Here is a 20,322-nt window from a genome sequence, read left to right as displayed (position 1 = left end):
TAGCTACTCAGATCAAAAGATCCCTGTGTTAGCTTTCTTGCAGCTTTCTTGCGACATAAAAAGGACAAACAAAACTTGTGTCATTTTACATCCTTCGTTCTTCTTCTGCAATGAACTTGTTTGGTTTCGATTTATTTCAGTTGTTTAACTTCTCTATAGTAAATCGGGTCCCATCAGTCAACCAGACGGTGCCTTCAGACAGTGTTTCTCGTCTATGTGAAGAATTTGCAGACATTTTAGCACCAGGCCTCGGTTGCGCTAACAACTATAAAGCACATTTGGAACTGAAAGTAAACGCGCAACCGGAATTTTTCAGAGCGCGCAATGTTCTCTACGCATTGCGTGATGGGGTCGCCAAAACATTACAAGATTTGGAATCACAAGGTGTAATTGAACGTGTGCAGGCTTCTCTCTGGGCATCACCTTAGTAATTTTGCCAAAACCTGCCGGAAAGTTGAGACTTTGTGTGGACTTCAAGGCAACAGTGAATCCACAACTAGTGATTGCAAGTTTTCCTTTGCCCCGTCCGGAAAATCTTGTTGACAGACTGTGCCCGGGTAAATATTTTTCAAAGTTGGTCCTCGCAGATGCGTACTTGCAAATACCTGTGGACAAAGAATCCCAGGGCGTTTTGGTGGTTAACACGCATCTTGGGTTGTATCAATTTAAACGACTGCCATTCGGGTGTGCATCCGCTCCTGCATTGTTTCAGCAATATCTACAAACTGTTTGTGCCTCGGTCCCTACTGCAGCAAATTATCTGGACGATATTGTGATCTCCGGAAAGACGGAAGAAGAGCATTTGGCCAATCTCAGAACATTATTTCAGGTCTTGCGACAAAATGGTCTTCGCTTGCGAAAGGACAAATGTGTGTTTTTTGCTCGTGACTTGCCATTCTTGGGACATATACTCAATGCCCAAGGCATACATCCCAGTCCAACGCACCTCCGTGCCATACACGACTTGCCTTCGCTGCAGAATTTGAAGCAGCTAAAGAGTGTGCTGGGAAAAATAAATTACTACCACCGCTATGTGCCCCATGCCTCTTACATTTCAGCTCCGCTTCATCGCTTACGCCGTAAAGCTGTTCCGTTCGTCTGGACGACGGAATGCGACCGCGCCTTTCACCAGTTGAAATGGGCGATGCTTTCCAATACTGGCCTTACGCCATTTGATCCCCAGAAGCCCCTCTTGTTGATAGTGGATGCATCGGATTTCGGGATCGGTGCTGTGCTTGCGCACAAAGATGGATCGCACGATCGCCCTATTGCCTTTGCGGCCAAATTGCTTCTCAAAGAAATTATTCACGGATCGAGAAAGAAGCATTGGCTCTCGTATTTGATGTTACAAAGTTTCATGATTTCTTGTATGGTCGTCACTTTACCATAATCTCAGACCACAAACCTTTGACATCGCTTTTCAATTCGACCAAGCCTGTACCTCCACGTACAGCGCAGAAATTCATTCGCTGGTCTATTTTCCTCTCGCAGTACCGCTACGATATCTTGTATCGGTCCACTGCTAAGCACGGAAACGCCGATACGTTGTCCCGCTTGCCTTTTGCTGAGGATATGGCATTTGATTCCTCCGAACTTGCTTGCATGTTCATTGATGCGGAAACCGATGACGTGGTCGAATCGTTTCCGATTGATTTTCGTCGTGTAGCTACAGCCACAGATGCCGACCCTGTCCTTGCTCCCGTTCTGCGTTTTGTTGCTACGCAATGGCCATTGTAAAAGTCACGGATCGGGGACCCGTTGGTTCGCCGATTTTTTGCTCACAAGGAGAGACTTTTTGTACGACGTGGTGTTTTGATGTTGCGTTTTGATAATGAACAGTCCAGGGTCGTGGTACCACGTTCGTTACAGTCCTCTGTCTTACAGCTTCTCCACCAAGGACATTGGGGTGTAGTGAGAACGAAACAACTTGCTCGTCAACACTGTACTTGGTTCGGAATCGATGCCGCGATTACGAATATGTGCTCTTCTTGCTTGGTGTGTGCCGAACAACAATCAGCACCACCGCGGAAATTCTTTGCATGGCCAAAAGCCACTTCCCCTTTGAAACGCTTACACATCGATTTTGCTAGTCCATTCTGGAATATTCGATGGTTGGTTGTGGTATATTCATTCAGTAATTTTCCTTTTGCTGTCCGGATGTCTTCCACGATGTCATCTGCCACCATCCAAGCGTTATCCGCTATCTTTTGCATTGAAGATCTTCCACAGACTACTATCGCCACTATCGAGGTTCAAGGCGTTGGCTCGAAGGGCGCATTCTTCGCTGCCTTGGCAGCGCTATGTATCTGGTTTTGGGGGCCTCTCGTGAGCTGCGCCCCTGTCGTCGCACGGGATAAGCCGCTCGCCGTCTGCTTTCAGCGACGGCGCCGTCCGGTCAGCGCCCCTGGGACCCATGTACTGGCTCGCCTCAGCCCCAGGTGTTACCGACGCTGCTTTCCATTTTGCCCCATGGCGACGCGCCGCCGCCACCGCCACCACCGCCGCCACCGCCTGTTCTCCCGCCGGCGACGCCCGCAGTGGACGCGCCGCTACAGCCGTCGGGGGCCCCCCTGGGTCTCGCGCCGCCGATCGCTTCCCGTGACCAGTTGTCCTCCGACATGGAACTCTTGCCCGTTCCGGTCCATATGTCATCTTCGCCAGTCCGGTGCTCCGGACCCTTCGGCCCCTCGTGTCTCGCTACGGGGGCTTACAGCGCATGTTGGCGTGCACCCTGCAGCAGGTTTTCAGACGCTTCTAGCTCCCCGCGGTTCGAATGGCAGGGTGCGGGTGGCACAGCTTCGCCTGTTGTTAGGCTCCCCACCTCGTCTCATACGTCAACATGGGGTCCTCCCCGCGGCGGGCGGAAGCCTTATGCCACAACCGTACACCGATTTGCGGAGGAGGAACGTGGTGTTACCGCCAGACACCACACTTGCTAGGTGGTAGCCTTTAAATCGGTCGCGGTTCGGTAGTATACGTCGGACCCGCGTGTCGCCACTATCAGTGATTGCAGACAGAGCGCCGCCACACGGCAGGTCTAGAGAAACTTCCTAGCACTCGCCCAGTTGTACAACCGACTTTGCTAGCGATGGTTCACTGACAAAATACGCTCTCATTTGCCGAGACGATAGTTTAGCATAGCCTTCAATTACGTCATTTGCTACGACCTAGCAAGGCGCCATTATCAGTTACTATTGATACTGTGAACTATGCACCGTCAAAACCGACGTTCGTCATTAATGGATTAAAGTTAAGTATTCCACCAGCTACGTCCATTTCTCTAATTTCTAATTTCCTTGTCCTGTTTCAGACCATACGCCAGCCTGCGTGAGCTAAAACGCGTGCCTTTCGGCGTCCTCTAGTAACACGGTGTTGGCTCTGCTGCCAACCACAAAAATAACCTATACCTTACATGAGTCCCTTACCTCACAAAAATCTTCGTTACTCTAACTACTGCAATGCAGCGAGCGCCAATGCTGCCAGCTAAATAAAAGATCTAATTAAAGAAGGCACTAACTACTGATAGGCACAGTTAGCGAATGAAAGATTTTGGTAGAGAACAAACAATGTATATCAGTTCATGACATTCAGTTTTACAAACTTTTTCTGGCGGACAAACGTCCAGATCGTCCGCTCTCAAAATTCTGCCATCTCTCTCCCCACATCCACCACTGCTGGCAGCTCACCTCTATCTGCACAGCGCTACGCGCTGTTCACATCCAACTGCCCAACACATCAATATGGAATATTCCAACAATGCCAACCAGCCACAGACTGCGCACAGCACATTCAGTGATTTTCATACAGGGCGCTACGTGGCGTTACCAACATAAAAACCTAAACAGCCTACTTACAATGCTAACGATAGCTTTGGAAACTATTTAATTTCTAATATAGGTTTCGCCTACATAAAGTATTACCTCACAAACACCACGTTTGGAGCTCCATCTAAAGCAACAACTTTTATTGGCCACATTATACATGTTTGCTAAAAGCACTTTAAGCTGGAAATCTGTTCTTCAAGCAGACTGGGTTCTTATTCAGTTACAGTGGCGAGTAGAGTGAGAAAAGATACGATGTTCAGATTATTATTTCAATAAATCACATGAAGAGGGTTTGGTTCCGCTGTTCGTTTAGAAATTCTTTACGAACAATACACGTAAAATCTAACACAGAGCGCAGAAAACCATCCCTATGCAGCGTTTTTTTCCCAGAGCAGGTATTCTACAAGCTAAGTGATACCACATGCACCATGATCAGTTCACATCACTGGTTGCTCTTCATTACGAAAATGGGGACATTCAAAATATTCAGACTTGGCAATACTAAACGACTTCGACATCTCGTAGATGCAGTACAGACAGTTTGTCCGTAAAGCATCCCATAACAAAGGCGAGGCATATGAAGCGGCTGTACTTAATTTCTGTTTTTCCAGTCCCTTCTTCTTCATTAATCTGATTATGGCTATGTTAGTGGCAGAACTTTGCTGGGGGCCTTTTCAGTCGGAAACCCTTCGACCCCCACACCTTACCACCTCCCGAGGAACGTAATTTGTGCACGCCCGTCTAGTGTTATCATTTGTAAAACTAAGAACGTTTTCGAAATGTTTGCCAATTCTGCTACAAATACTTCAAATGGCTTTATCACAATGGGACTTAACATCTGAGGTGTTCAGTCCCCTAGACTTAGAACTGCTTAAACCTAACTAGCCCAAGGACATCACACACATCCATGCCCGAGGCAGGATTCAAACCTGCGACCGTATCAGCAGCGTGGATCAGGCCTGAAGCGCCTAAAGCCGCTCGGCCACAGTGGCCGGCGCGAATTCTGCAGCTGAGATGTATCCACCTAGTCGAATGTGGTATAAGCTTCCAATCTGCATTTATTATTTAATTTGGAAAATGAATCGTAGCAGTGCTTTATAGAGTAAGTTGTCCACGGTTAGCCTGTGACAGCAATATCATGCACAAACAATTGCATTTCGAAAATTACACAGAATGGACTGCTGGTTACGTTGACTAACAATCCTTACCAGTGGTACTACAGCTATGACTTCTGGTAGCCTTGGACCCCATTATGAGCCAATTTTTTGTTTCAGGATGAGCTGCTCCCACGAAAATAAAAATTAATTTTTTTCTACAATGTTTCTTGTGTTCTCATTTCTAGTATCTATGCTCAAAGCACTACTAAAGAAAGGAAGGAAGGATGAGTGCTGGCCCGTTGACGATGAAATCTTCAGATAGTTAGCGAGAGCCTAGACTCGACCATGTGCGTGTCTTCAAGGCTGTCCAGCTCCCACAATAAATTGAGTGACTGATGAAAATATTTTAATGGTCTTATAAAACCAGTTCGATATGACATTTCCCGAAATAGTCAGGTAAATTATAAAACTTACTCAGTCTCAGACTTGCTTCAGATTATGGTAAAATATAGCGTGAACTTAACCAATAAATGGTTTTTTCTTTCACTTATCTATTACGTACTGTTGCCGCTAAGCTGTGGGGAAACGAGGTGTTGGTAAAATTCGTGAACAGAGAAAAATGATATTGCTTTAGAGGTTTCTCCTAACTTTAATTATATAACGGTATTGTGGTCACATGGACTTGGGAACTACCGGTCTTTGCAGTTCCAGTTCCTGATGAGCAAGTACAAATGACTTAAGTGAAATGATGGTTCAGAATGTCAGCGCTGCTAAGACTGCGGTAATATGCCAGAGAGTTTCAGATGAACAAATAAACAAATAATATCTTTCCTGGCTGTATAGTAAAGCCGGTAGAAGTATCTTTTACACACCTTACACGGAATGTGAAGAATTAAGATTTAAAAATTTAATAACTTGATCCATACTGTGATCTAGTATAATTAATTTCATTCAATTCGACTCATAATGGCAGTCAGATAGAATTCAACATCCTCCTATTGTGACTGCTTTAACGTGTCTTTCCATTATAATTTATATTTTCTCGTCGTGATTGATTTATGCTCTTCTTTTCGGTGTACTCTAGTCGTCCCAGCTCCTGTTAAATAATAAGTGATTCCTAGCTGAAACCACAAAATCCATCTTAAACATTGGAAGAAAATGGGTTTCTTGGATACCCCGGAATTCATGAGCACTCGTTTCTGGTGTTGATATTCACTTCATATCCACTGATGTTTATATGTCAAGTGCAATCGAGAAACGATTACAGCAGGAAGAGAGTAAACTAGGAAGCACAGTAAATGGTTATCTTTCATTTCCCCTCAGAAATAAACGTATCTTCACTGGAAAAAGTGTTCCCAGTTTGATAAACAAGGGCGTGTAAAAGTGTTGCACTAGACTCATGCTGTCTTTTTTTTTGCTGCTCACTCGCGAGTACGTAGCAGTACAACAGAGAATGAGAAAATATCCACTGTACACGTAAAGGATACCTCTTCGCTTACGGCCCTGCGAAAATGGTAGACGCTGTCGCGAGGCAACCGAGCCTGAGGCAATAGTCAAAAGAGAAAAGACTGGCAATATCTCCGGCGACGTGACTTTACAGCATTGATTCAGTGCAAGTAAACTTTCACGCGTTCAATAAATGACGCACGTCTACAAAAGCAAGCAACAGCTTACGTCACTGCCAGGCATATTAAAACTGTGTATGCCACAGTCAAACCCAGATGTTTGCCCTTTTCGTGACAACGAAGAGGAAAAATATCTTCTTTTGACGTAGCACAGAAGCGGAAATAAAAGTTTCCTTCTGAGACGAAATGTTGGAACGAGGAAGGGTGAAACTGAAGTACTACATTTAGCCAAAAAACGTACTCGGACAGCTCGTCGCTGCTGGAGGACACAGCTCAGGTTTAGAGTAAATGCGTTGCAAAGCTTGACTGGGAGAACTATTACAGAAGACACATCGCCGCTCATTGACAGATGCGTTCTTGCAAGATAAACGAAGTTTACACACTGTTGCATAAGATATTCAAATTCCTGCTTATTTTGTAAACTCATGGCGTTTACAATGATGTGTTAAATTACAGTTACAGAGCCAGTTACCAGTGATGCTAATGATGTAAGTATCGCTACAATTGATAAATCACATAGCCAAAAATATAAAAAAGTCACTTTTCTATAAAATTAATAATAATCGGCATAATACGAGAAACATAACATGACACACTTTTATAACAGCGCGATGCCCGCCAAATATATCCTTCTGAAATTAGAGAAAGCAATAAAATGTCACACTAATGTGAAAATGATTACGTAGTACATAACCGTAACCGCTGATGAAAGGCGATGTCAGAAAGTTGTGTACAATTACTCTCGAAGATTGTACATTAACCTGGATCAGTATAAGGAATGGGTTTCATAGGTAAAATGAAGTTGAGAAGACTGAACCTCTAAAATAAAATAAAAAAAAAAATAAAACGAAAACAGGTTTACATTTTCGACTGGACAACTGAAATCGGAGCGTAGAACAGTACTATAGCACTTGCCCTCAACACAACATCATTGTATGGATGTGTGAAGACTGAGGAAAGATGGTGACTGCTCACTTACTTGTTACTCTTCAGAATCTTATCCGATACTGGCTTTCTGTCTTTGTGTAAATTCTCAAGAAAGGTCGAACAAACTTCGAAAGCAAGTATCCCTGTAAGATGTTGGTTAAATACCACGCAACATTCAATATAGCACAAGCGGCCACTCACAACGGGTTCACTCGTCGCCAATAAGTTTCGCAATGTTGCCAGGCAACTGCTCGTGACGTATCTCACGTTCTGTAATTCTTGAGAGCGTCGTACGAGGCAATATAAAAAGCGATAGTTTTCGATTGATCATACGCAATACGTAACTGATTTACTACGATTGTGATTCTTCAGAATATTAATACTAGACGATTACCAAACCCACTGAAACTGGAGTATGTCTCTTCAATCACTGAAGAAGCGAGTATTGAATTTAAACTTAAAAAATTTTCCGTCTTCAACGTAATTCAAACATCTTATCTTTTTTTTTTTCAAATTAATATAAAGTTCAGCCGAAGGAAGCTGTGTGTGTCTGGAATTACGAGTAGATGGCTGAAGATATTGGTAGTATGTATAAAAGTCGGAAATACCGTGTTGCGAAAAATTTTCTCTTGGAAGAAGATCTGTCTCAAGCGACCTCTTTAAATGTTACAGCGAAACAACGGTAGAATAGAGACCTGCAGGCCTAACTACATTTTTCAATAGCTACAACACTTCCCTTTGTCTATATAATGTAAATTTTTTGCATGTCTTCCAATATCTTGTCTCTTTGACAATACAAGTCGTTTCCTATAAAGGACTAGTAGGTATCATTCCTCTGTGTAGCAGTCAGTACCGATGCAAATTAATTAGTAAACAAGTTATTAGAGATGATGCAGACATTGAAGCTTGTAAAATTAAATTCATTTCAGAAGCAAGTTGGAACTTTAAATTATTTGCGAAATCTTTTGTACAGGACTGGGATCACGGACTCTAAAACAATTGTCCCAGTTAACTAACCAAGGAAGATTTTAAATATGGTTCCCTTCATAAGTAACATGGTATGGGCACCTTTAAACTTCAAATTGCTTGGAGTAAGCTTTATGTTGGAGGGCTATCCGATCCTAGAACCTAATCGATTGTTACCTCAGACCAATAAAATGCTGCATATCGAAATTTTTTACCAGTGCCGAGGTGACTGATATCGAAATGACGAGAACTAAAAGGTTTGCCATATCGGGATGTGAACCAGGCGCCTATCGCCATTGTTTTCTTGTCACGGACGGACGTTAAATATCAGGTTATTTAACCAGTTGTTAGATGTGCGTATTTTTCAGCTTATTATGTTCTGAAAACTCTCTCAGAGTCGAACTTGCACATGCCGTCGTTTTTGACTACTCTCTATCGAAGATTTTTCACCAGTTGTACAGAGAGTAAAGTTTAAAAATGAAATGATTCGATGAAAAGTTCTGTATCCGAGTGGAAGTAGAGACCGGCACTGATTGTTGTTGATGACAATGCACGGAGAGCCTATAAAAATCAGAATTATTTTTCATCTGCAATTTGGTACGCTCATGCTAGAGCTTGAATCGACATGATGAAACTGTTTGTAGCAGACCAGGATTCGAACCTATAAACGCGCCTTTAATGAGACCTTCAGGAGTTTGGAATCTTCGGGATACAAAAAATGGTGAAACTGTACCTTCCTGTGGGGATCGGTTCAAGTTAAGAGGAGATCTGAGCTTTAGTCGCAGTCCAGTGGCAATATGTTCATATCAAGTTGAAATACAAACAGAAGTAAATTCCCTGGGACCTCACATGACGATTGGTTTATCAATAAATTAAATTTGTGGTGTAAGAAAGCTTGCTGGCGACAGAGTTTGTACTTGCCGCGACGTCTTCTTCTGTCATGGGCCAGCGTATACTGATGCTCCTCCTATCGGTGATGTTTACGGAGGATATGTTATGACGTTGCAAACCTAGGTTGTCCTGCTGCCATTGGCAGAGGTGAACAGAGGTGAAGAACGTCTCTTTGTGCTCGTTAAAAATTGTTGCCTGAAGTGTGAAAGGAACCCTGACTTTAATGATGTAGCGCAGGATTTAGGTGGGGTGGGTATTTTTATCTATACTTTATTAACCATGCAGAAGACTAATTTAACAAGATGGAAATAAAGAATCACGACTGTGAAACCAAACATTGTTTCTGTGCCGAATAAACTGGAATAGGGCTTGAATAAAACAAAATATCTTCTTAAAATATTAACACTAATTAATACGAAGAATCGAGTGATACTTCAATTATACAATTATGGCAATACTACAATTATGGAAATAGTGACCTATTATGCTAGGAAATATTCTCTTACCTGTAGTAGAAAAATAAGTAACATCCCTCCTTCTTGCCTGCCTACCAATAATAACCTAGACATCAACCACCAATACACTATTCAACTACTTTCGCTTGCGTCTAAGTGATTAGTGCACCAGTTGCATAAACAAGTTACGTCTGAGAAGTTCAGTGTATAGTCTCACAAAATAAAGGACATAAGAGTTACAAACAAAATGTCTTTACTGGTCTCCAAAGTAATCATCTTTAGCTACAACTCTCTTCTGACACTGGTGATCAAGTGGCAGTCAATAAAATTGTGCATCGTCTTTCCCGCCACCCAAGTGGAAAAAATTCGTGAATTAGCAGCTTCTTGCTTCAAAAATTAGTCAATCTTACATTTTCTCAGTCGCATTGTCTTAGAAAGGCGAGTCAGTTGGTCTCATGAGGTTATTGGTAGCACCAGGACTCATCTCCTGTAATGCTGCGGTACTTGGAGTGATTCCACAAAAAATGTTTGCTAACAGTTTCAACGGATTTATAACTGGTGCTAGCCGTCTGACAAAATCCACGTTTAAGACGATGTTGTTCAACGTTTTCGACAGGAAGGGCTTGATACATCAGGATTTCTACCAAGGGTGGTGGGGAACGCAACAAATGCAATGCCGCTGACTGTCCCTCGGTCTCTGATGACAGAAGTTTGTTGTAGGTAATGGTGATTACATTTGAAGGTCAATAAAGATATTTTATTTGTAGCTCTTGTTCCTTTGTTTTATGTGACGATTCACCGAAGTTGTATAAGGAATTCATTTGTCTAATAATAAACTCACAATACACATTTATTGACCACAGGTTCAAAATATAAAAAAAATTTAAACATTAAAATTACGAAGTATGGAACGTATCCAAAGTTGCAATAAAATTTTAAATCACATTTCATACTTGGGCAATGACACGCCTGCACATACTACTAAAACCGGCCTTGCTTAAGGACAAAATAATCAGTTTAACACACACTACGTGCAATACACAGTTTTAGTTTAGCATAGCCCCAAGTGCAATAGCCACAAAAAACCATAAGTCAACGCTCAAATCTCCTGTGTAAAGTGAACTAGAAGTGGCTCCACTTAGTGCACCATTGCATATAATACTATAACTCACTATGTCTTCCATCGAACTTTTGAGACGCACCTTGTGAGTAATAGTAATAATAATAATCCAGAATGAGATTTTCACTCTGCAGCGGAGTTTGCGCTGATATGAAACTTCCTGGCAGATTAAGACTGTGTGCCCGACCGAGACTCGAATTCGGGATCTTTGCCTTTCGCGGGCAAGTGCTCTACCATCTGAGCTACCGGACCACGACTCACGCCCGGCGCTCACAGCTGTACTTCTGCCAGTATCTCGTCTCCTACCTTCCAAACTTTACAGAAGCTCTCCTGCGAACCTTTCAGAACTAGCACTCCTGAAAGAAAGGATACTGCGGAGACATGGCTTAGCCACAGCCTGGGGGATGTTTCCAGAATGAGATTTTCACTCTGCAGCGGAGTTTGCGTTGATATGAAACTTCTTAGCAGATTAAAACTGTGTGCCCGACCGAGACTCGATTTCGGGACCTTTGACTTTCGCGGGCAAGTTCTGTACCATATGAGCTACCGAAGCACGACTCACGCCCGGTGCTCACAGCTTTACTTCTGCCAACATGTCGTCTCCTACAGAAGCTCTCCTGCGAACCCGCGCGACTGCTACGGTCGCAGGTTCGAATCCTGCCCCGGGCATGGATGTGTGTGATGTCCTTAGGTTGGATATGTTTCTCAGTCCTAGGGGATTGATGACCTCAGATGTTAAGTCCCATAGTGCTCAGAGCCATTTGAGCGTATCCTCTATAAGTCGACACTTCTCTGGTGATAGTGATTACAATTGTAAATGATCGCATATGAGACGCCTAAGGATCCTGTGCACCTGACAGAAGGGGAATCGTCGAACTATGTCACTCTGCACATCTGTCGAATTCTCCCTTCCATTTCCATGTTTGCTAAAGATACAGATGGTTGCTGAAAAGCCCAGAGATGGTAAACAGAAGCTACCGACATCAAGCAGTCATAATAAGACTTGTGTGTTGGAGATTGTCAGCGCGGAGGGCTCAGGAAACACTAAGCATGCACCTTAAAGCAAAGTAATATACAATGGTGTCCAAAATACGTAAATAAGCGGAAATTTTGCAATGTTGCGATTATTTTGCTACTAAACAGTGTAAAGAGGTGATAATAAAGGTCCCGGTGAAGGTTCGAATCCTCTCTCGGGCATGGGTGTGTGTGTTTGTCCTTAGGATAATTTAGGTTAAGTAGTGTGTAAGCCTAGGGACTGATGACCTTAGTAGTTAAGTCCCACAAGATTTCACACACATTTGAAATTTTTTTTTAATAAAGTAGGAACAATGTGAATAACATAGAACGTAAACATCTGTAAAGCGGTAGAGAAAAATATTCTTCGATTTTTCCAACTTAGTGGATTTGGACACATATTCCGGCAACTGGTTAATGTGCTCAGCATGGGGTAAAACTACAGGCGTGACAACGATGGAGCATGCTATGAGTGATGTCATAAGTTTTATGTTGAGGCAATAACCCCCATTCTCCCTGCAAAGCTGCTCGCAAGTCTTGGAGAGTGGTTAGTGCATGCTGACATGATGCAAACTGTCTATCTTGTACATTCCGGACATGATCTATGCGATTAAAATCGGAAGTGCGAGCAGGCAACGCCATGCATGAAAATATCTTCTGTTTCGAAAAAAAACATCAACCACCTGTGCTCCATTGAGGTAGAGCATTATCGTCCATCAATAGGAAGTCTGGGCCCTCAACATCTCGTAATAATCGCACATGAGCTTCCAAGATCTCGTGGCGGTACCTGACAGCAGTTAAACCTTGCCAATTTACCAGCAAGATTTTATGAAGATGTGTTCAGGTGGCCGACACGATTAAGGATCCTCCTCGATGCCCGTCTCTTTCCTCACTGTTTCGATTCCGAAATAGTGTTCCATGTTCCCTCTAGAATCAAATGCGGCGAGGAACTACTCTCCACGCGAAATCGGGACTCATCTGCGAAAAGAACTTTGGCCCACTGTTCGACCATCGAGATGGCATTTTGACGACTCCACTCTAGACGTTCCCTTCTTTGAAGACAATCACAGGTACACATACAGTAGGTGTGGCTGCGCGGTTCCAGGCGCTTGGCCGGAACCGCGCTGCTGCTACGGTCGCAGGTTTTAATCCGGCCTCGTGCATGGATGCGTGTGATGCCCTTAGTTAGGTTTAAGTAGTTCTGAGCCTAGGGGACTGATGACCTCAGATGTCAAGTCCTATAGTGCTTAGAGCCATCTGTATCAGTTTTGCTGAAGCCTTCTGTACTCCGTTTGTCTCGATACAACACGCCCAGTGGATGCTGCGAGCTCAGATGCCAGTCCCCTTGCATTATTTAGGCGGTACCGTCGTGCCCTTATGGCCAAATAACGGTCATCTCTTTTTGATATCAAACGTGGTCGGCCTTTCTCTAGTCTTTGGGATACTGTTTCGGTCTCAATAAAATGTCGCCACATCCGAGGAACAACAGAATTATTCACATTATGCCTTCCGGCCACATCAGTTTGTGACTGTTTTGCTTCCATTCGTCTTTAGAACCTCCACCGCACAGAGACTGGTACGCATCTTCTTTGTGCCATATTGTCCAGTCTGTGACTGTATACACAGCGATTGTGGATGTGGGACTACACGGCAAACACTACAGCGTTTGAGAGGTGCCCCGACGTCATCGATAACGTGGTTGTCCGTTAACCGGAATGCCATCTTCCGTGCAGCACAATATTGTATAGTCATCCATTGACATTTCGTATTATTATACCGCGAATTAGACATAAGACTGGGAAACAGTTGTTTATTGCGTTGATTTTGGACACCAGTGTATATTTTTCATGACATGTTTCTCTCATTCGAAGAATAATTCAAGAAATGAATTGTTATTAACATTCTGCATACTAGCAAATTTCTCCTGTATAGCAAACATTCCGTTTAAGCCAACTGGACTAGAAGCAATGTCGACCAGGTGGCAGTTTCTGTCAAGCACACGCTAACAGCGCCTGCCAGAAGTTTCAAGAAAATAGTTCTTCACCACATAGCTGTCCGGAGATGCAAGCCTAGCCTTATCTTTCACTCACTGGGTGACATATCGATGGTAGGCGATGAAAACCTCTTAACTCAATTTAGTTAAATTTTAGAGGAGAACCAAAATCCGTTTCTTAAAATGTAAATGGTACAGAAAGTTCCTGCAGATGTAACTGTATAGTAGAGTCCTAGTTATTCACAGATTAGAGAAATCTATACACTTTCATATCACTATGATTATGGACTTACTTATTACCCGAAAGACGAGATTTTCACAGACAGATGGAGTTACAAGGTTTTCGTTGCCTACCATCGATAGATGGGGACAGGCGTAAAATTATTTAATTTGAATATAAACCACAGGCATCAAAATAATTAATGTCTATATGAACCATACTTGTGATTTTGACTTGAAACCCATTGACAGCCATGTACTTACTTGCAGGTGTTTCAGCGTATGACTATGTCAGATGTACCACGGTGCTGGCAGTATGAATGACTTTTCAGTTTTTAGTTCGTGGCGTCCTGATGTTGTTTGGTTTGTCGGGCACTCGATTGCGAGATCATCAGTGCCCGTACAAAGTTCCAAGGTTTACACGGACCAATTTCTACAACATCCAATCTGGCCACTGTCACGAATGACGAAGAAGATGATCAATTTATGAGGACAACTCATCAGACACCCAGTTCCCGGGATCCTGATACTGTTAGGATAGTATTCCCTTCGGCACCTCTGTGAGCTGATGGATTTACCCATGCAGTCTTCCAGTATAAGTCTCCGTGTTTAAACTGGCATGGCGTTTTCTTCCGAATGGTTCCGATTATTGTCTTTCTCATCCATTTCCATTGTGAATAAACAATTACTTCAAATCATTATTTTAACAAAATTCGTCGATATCCTGCCTTAAACAATTTCCACTACGTGTTATTTAAAAACAAGTACACACCTACTTATACATTTTGCAAGCATACTCATGAACGATAATATCCCTCTACAACTACACTACTGGACATTAAAATTCCTACACCAAGAAGAAACACAAATGATAAACGGGTATTCATTGGACAAATATATTATAGTAGAACTGACATGTGATTACATTTCCATGCAATTTGCGTGCATAGATCCTGAGAAATCAGTTCTCAGAACAACCACCTCTGGCCGTAATAACGGCCTTGATACACCTGGGCATTGATTCAGACAGAGCTTGGAAGACGTGTACAGACACATCTGCCCATGCAGCTTCAACACAATACCTCAGTTTTACAAGAGTAAACACTGGGGTATTGTGACGAGCCAGTTGCTCGGCCACCATTCACCAGACGTTTTCAATTGTTGAGAGATCTGGAGCATGTGTTGGCCAGGGCAGCAGTCGAACATTTCCTGTATCCAGAAAGGCCCCTACAGGACCCGCAACTTGCGATCGTGCATTATCCTGCTGAAATGTAGGGTTTCGTAGGGATCGAATGAAGGGTACAGCCACGGGTCGTAACACATCTGAAATGTAACGTCCACTGTTCAAAGTGCCGTCAATGCGAACAAGAGGTGTCCGAGACGTATAGCCAATGGCACCCGATGCCATCACGCCGGGTGATACGCCAGCGTGGCGATGACGAATACACGCTTCCAATGTGCGTTCACCGCGATGTCACCAAACACGGATGCGACCATCACGATGCTGTAATCAGAACCTGGATTCATCCGAAAAAATGACGTTTTGCCATTCGTGCACCCAGGTTCGTCATTGAGTATAACATCGCAGGCGCTTCTGTCTGTGATACAACGTCAAGGGTAACCGCATCCATGGTCTCCGAGCTGATAGTCCACACTGCTGCAAACGTCGTCGAACTGTTCGTGCAGATGTTGTCTTGCAAACGTCCCCATCTGTTGACTCAGCGATCGAGACGTGGCTCCACGATCCTGTTACAGCCATGCGAATAAGATGCCTCTCATCTCGAATGTTAGTGACACGAGGCCGTTGTGATCCAGCACGTCGTTCCGTATTTCCCTCCTGAGCCCACCGATTCCATATTCTGCTAACAGTCATTAGATCTCGACCAACGTGGGCAGCGTTGTTGTGATACCATAAACTGCAATCGCGATAGGCTAGAATCCGACCTTTATCAAAGTAGGAAACGTGATGGTACGCATTTCTCCTCCTTACATGATTCATCGCAACAACGTTTCACCAGGCAACGCCGCTCAACTTCTGTTTGTGTATGAGAAATCGGTTGGAAACTTTGTAGGTGTCGCCACCGGCGCCAACCTTATGTGAATGCTCTGAAAAGCTAACCATTTGCATATCGCAGCATCTTCTACGTGTCGGTTAAATTTCACGTCTGTAGCACGTCATCTTCGTGGTGTAGCAACTTTAATGGCCAGTAGAGTGCATATAGTGTTTCGCAGCTGTGGTACTGCATGGAGTCTGTTCTGTCGAATCACTGAACACACTGGACTTTCGTGAGTAGTTGCACTTACATTGTAAGTAGACGGTATATAGATACCAAAGCATTTCCTGCCCTCAGGACAATCAAATTGCTCTGAGCACTATGGGATTTAACTGCTGTGGTCTTCAGTCCCCTAGAACTTAGAACTACTTAAACCTAATTAACCTAAGGACATCACACACATCCATGCCCGAGGCAGGACTAGAACTTGCGACCGTAGTGGTCGCGCTGTTCCAGACTGTAGCGTCTAGAACCACTTGGTCACTCCTGCCGGCCAGGACAAGATCACTTGCTTGTTTTATGTACACATAAGTTGTGTGTGTACACGCCCCACATAGGTCTGCTGGTTAGCGAACACTAAAACTCAGCTTCCGCCGCCGTGTACCGGAGCAGAGTGAGACTCTTGTCTTAAAAAGGTAGCTGCGTCCGGTCAAGGTGTGTGATACCGAACCTATCTGTTTTTTTTCCTGTTACAGTCGACTTAAACACGACTATTACAGCAAAACGAAAACTAGCTAGCATGCGTAATGTTAACAGCACTTCCTTTCTGGAATTATTTGTAGGAATGAGGAAAATATTAATCAAAATATATGTTGGACCAGTTTAAGACTATAGGCATAGAGTTTCCTCTGCCAGCTGCTCTTACAAAATGCAGCCTGCTCCTGTTATCACGACTGATTCCTGCTGGTGGCTCCTCTCTGCCGCCTGAGCGCGTTTTCGGCATCCAAGTACATCGTTCAACAGACAGGATTATGGAGGGAGTAATGGGCTTTTAGCTAGAGCGACACAGGTCAGTGGTTCCCCTTCGCTCGGGCGTCTAGAACGCTCAAGTGTGTCACACACAAGCGTCGATGGCCTGAGATCACGGTCGGTTGAGTCGTGGCGGCATATCAACAAATGGAGAGCGAAAATGGAAACTTTCAATGACTGAGTGCTCCCTCGCTTTCTTAGATTCGACAGAGAAGTGCACAGCTGCAGACATATTACTTACAGCCTCGTATTTACATTCGTCTTTGGGATACTGGGGAAAAATAAGTCTAAATAATGTGAAAAGTGATTGTAGGTGTTCGTTCGTCGCATCGTTTAAGCATTGTTTTTAACACTATGATGTTACTTATTAGAAATGCGTGGATAAATTACTCGTAGCAATAGCTTTAACAACTGCAGTGTGCTAGTTGTTCAGCCTCTTTTTTTATATGCACTTTTCCAATACTACGGAGCAGAACGGGTTAAAATAACGTAAAATGTGCTGTATTTGGGGTGTACTTTCCCTTCGATTATTTACAAGCGTAGTATTATAGTGACATCACGCTAATACTGCAGGGATGATGTACACTTGGTGTGTATTTGTTACAGTGTGTTATTTGTTTAATGTGGGGGTAGGGGTGTTGTTGTTTAACGTGAGGTATCGACATAATAGGTTTAAATATCGCAGTGCAGCTCTTGGGTGTCGTGTGCATTTGCGGAAAACGTGAATAAAATTACTAATAGCAATGGGAGACGTTGATATTAGAGCAAATGACCAGTTATTTGCTGTTAATTGTTCTAATTAAGATACAAAACTTCAAAGTGACCATTTTGGACCGTTAATTACAGTATTTTTGGCTACCATATCTAGGTAGGATAACATTATGTCACACACAAATGGCGTAGATGAGTGGACGGAGTAACATTTAACGCCACTTAACAAAATCTCCCATAATTTCACATAACCATAGTAAATCAGCCACACACTGTAATGTCAAAGTACCTTACATCACAAATTACGCTAATATCTACTCTCATTGGAGAATATGCCCTGACATCATTACTTTGTAGTATTTAACCACCCACTTCAATGCCAAAGTGTCCTTCCTCATAGATGGTGGTGACATCTGCCTCCATTCTGAAGTAGAATAAATCTGCTGTTATTGGTCTCACCGCATCATAATGGTCTCGAATGGCGAAAATCGGAACAATAAAATTAATTTAGTATTATTATTAACGTTTACATCTATAGCCATGCGTTCAATGTGAAAGACCTCATGTGGGTGGACAGATTTCTTTTTATTGCTAGAGATTTTTCCTTGCTGCCCTTGGGTGCACTCAGTGTCGTGAAGCCAGTTAAGGAGCTACCTGATTGAGAGTTAGTGGCTCCAAGGTAATAAAATCGACAACTGTCTAGATCTAGAGTGCACTTTGCTGACACTATGCATCTGTATACTGTAGGTGACGGATGAGGATTACATGGCGGTCGGTCGACTGCCGACTAGTCTTCATGGCCTGATGGTGAGGCTTCCCCTATTCCTTAACGTTTATAACGATTTCTCACACTCTTTTACAAATCAAACTTGATCCTCTCACTATGGTGCACAGGAGAGACTCTTGGGTTTATTTCTGTAAAAAAACAAGAGGATGGGGAGGGGGAACATGATTCCTAACGGTCCGAAGAGAAATGGAGGATGGGACTGGGGCAGTTCGTGTCTTGGTACTGATGCCTCAGTAGTCTGATACTAGTGTACAACTAATACCCAGTTTTGTGACCTTCATATTCATTTACAGTTTGGTGGAAATCTGTGTTGATTTATGTGGCAAAGAAAGAAGATTGGGGTTCAGCATCCTGTCGACAATGTGATCACTGAGACTGAGCACAAGCTCAGATTAGGGCAGGAAGGGAAACGGGATCACCTATTGCTTTTAAAAGTAAACATCCCGGTATTTGCCCGACAACCCAGTATTTGCCTCAATTTGATGAAATCTTAGAAAATGTAAATCAAGATGGCTGGATGCAGATTTGAACTGTTGTCTTTCCAAATGAGAGACCAGTGTGCTGACCACAGTGTCACTTCACATGGTTCGTGCAAAATAATTCTATTAGTGCTAATCGGTACCTACTTGAACCCATCTTACTGGGAGTTGTAATTCTGCTTGTTTCAGCGTCTTATTCTATATACTTAGTGTCGATCTTGGTTTACACATGCTAAAATCCTCGCAATAATAAATTCCTAGCTTCTTCACAACACCGGCTATGACTCTAAAGTGTGAATAATATTTGTTGTAGTGGTTATAATATGGAAAGTTATGACAGCTTACATTTTAAATTGTCACTGCTCATTGCCTTGATAAATTTGTTACTATCAGTGTGTGCTATACGTATACGTTTACATCGAAAATGATTATCTGGTCAAATACCAATGTACCTACACCAAAATTCCACACTAGCACGCAAGGACAGGCTACTCGCAAGTGGCAGAGCACTGGTGCACTATTATTGTGATGTGTTTGCCACAAATACTGGACAGGTGAATGTAGCTTTGTTGTCCACCCTGCCATTACTTTCACATACTGACAGCTTCTCATTAGTAAACATATGTAATACTGTGTGTCACTGTTACTGTACAGCTAATACATACAGAAAAACAAATAGTTAAAACCGATCAGTACTGAACGCAACGTTGATGCTGAAGAGGAAAGTGGACATAACTGTTGCCAACAACAAGTAACATGAACAAGTAAAACAAGTTTGTATCCAGTCAAGCGTAAAACTCATATTGTCGACATTACCACTGCTGTGCTGGTATTTTCAGGGGATTATTTACACAGAGGTAAATGAGGGCAAGGAATGAAACGAAATATGATTATCTGCAACGAGCCACCACAGACCACGAGTTTCTTAGGACAAAATAGAAAAATCAGTGAACAACATCTGAAAATTTTTCTGTCAGTTTCGGATTTACCTTGCAGAATCAATCAGCGAATGAAAACACCCATCGGCAGATGAGCAGCTCTCGGCTCATGACCTCAGCGTTGAATTCCAGCCGGATGCTGGATGCAGCCCATTAGGCTAATTACCATAAATGCACCGGCTGTATTCGGCGTTTGTGAACGCTTTAGCCTCAGTGAATGGAGCTGTTAATTTCAGTCGGAAACGATTCTGGC

This window comes from Schistocerca gregaria, chromosome 2 (genome assembly GCF_023897955.1).
Source record: "Schistocerca gregaria isolate iqSchGreg1 chromosome 2, iqSchGreg1.2, whole genome shotgun sequence".
Lineage (NCBI taxonomy): Eukaryota > Metazoa > Arthropoda > Insecta > Orthoptera > Acrididae > Schistocerca > Schistocerca gregaria.
The sequence above is the reverse complement of the archived record's forward strand: the minus strand, read 5'-3'. Positions refer to the sequence as shown.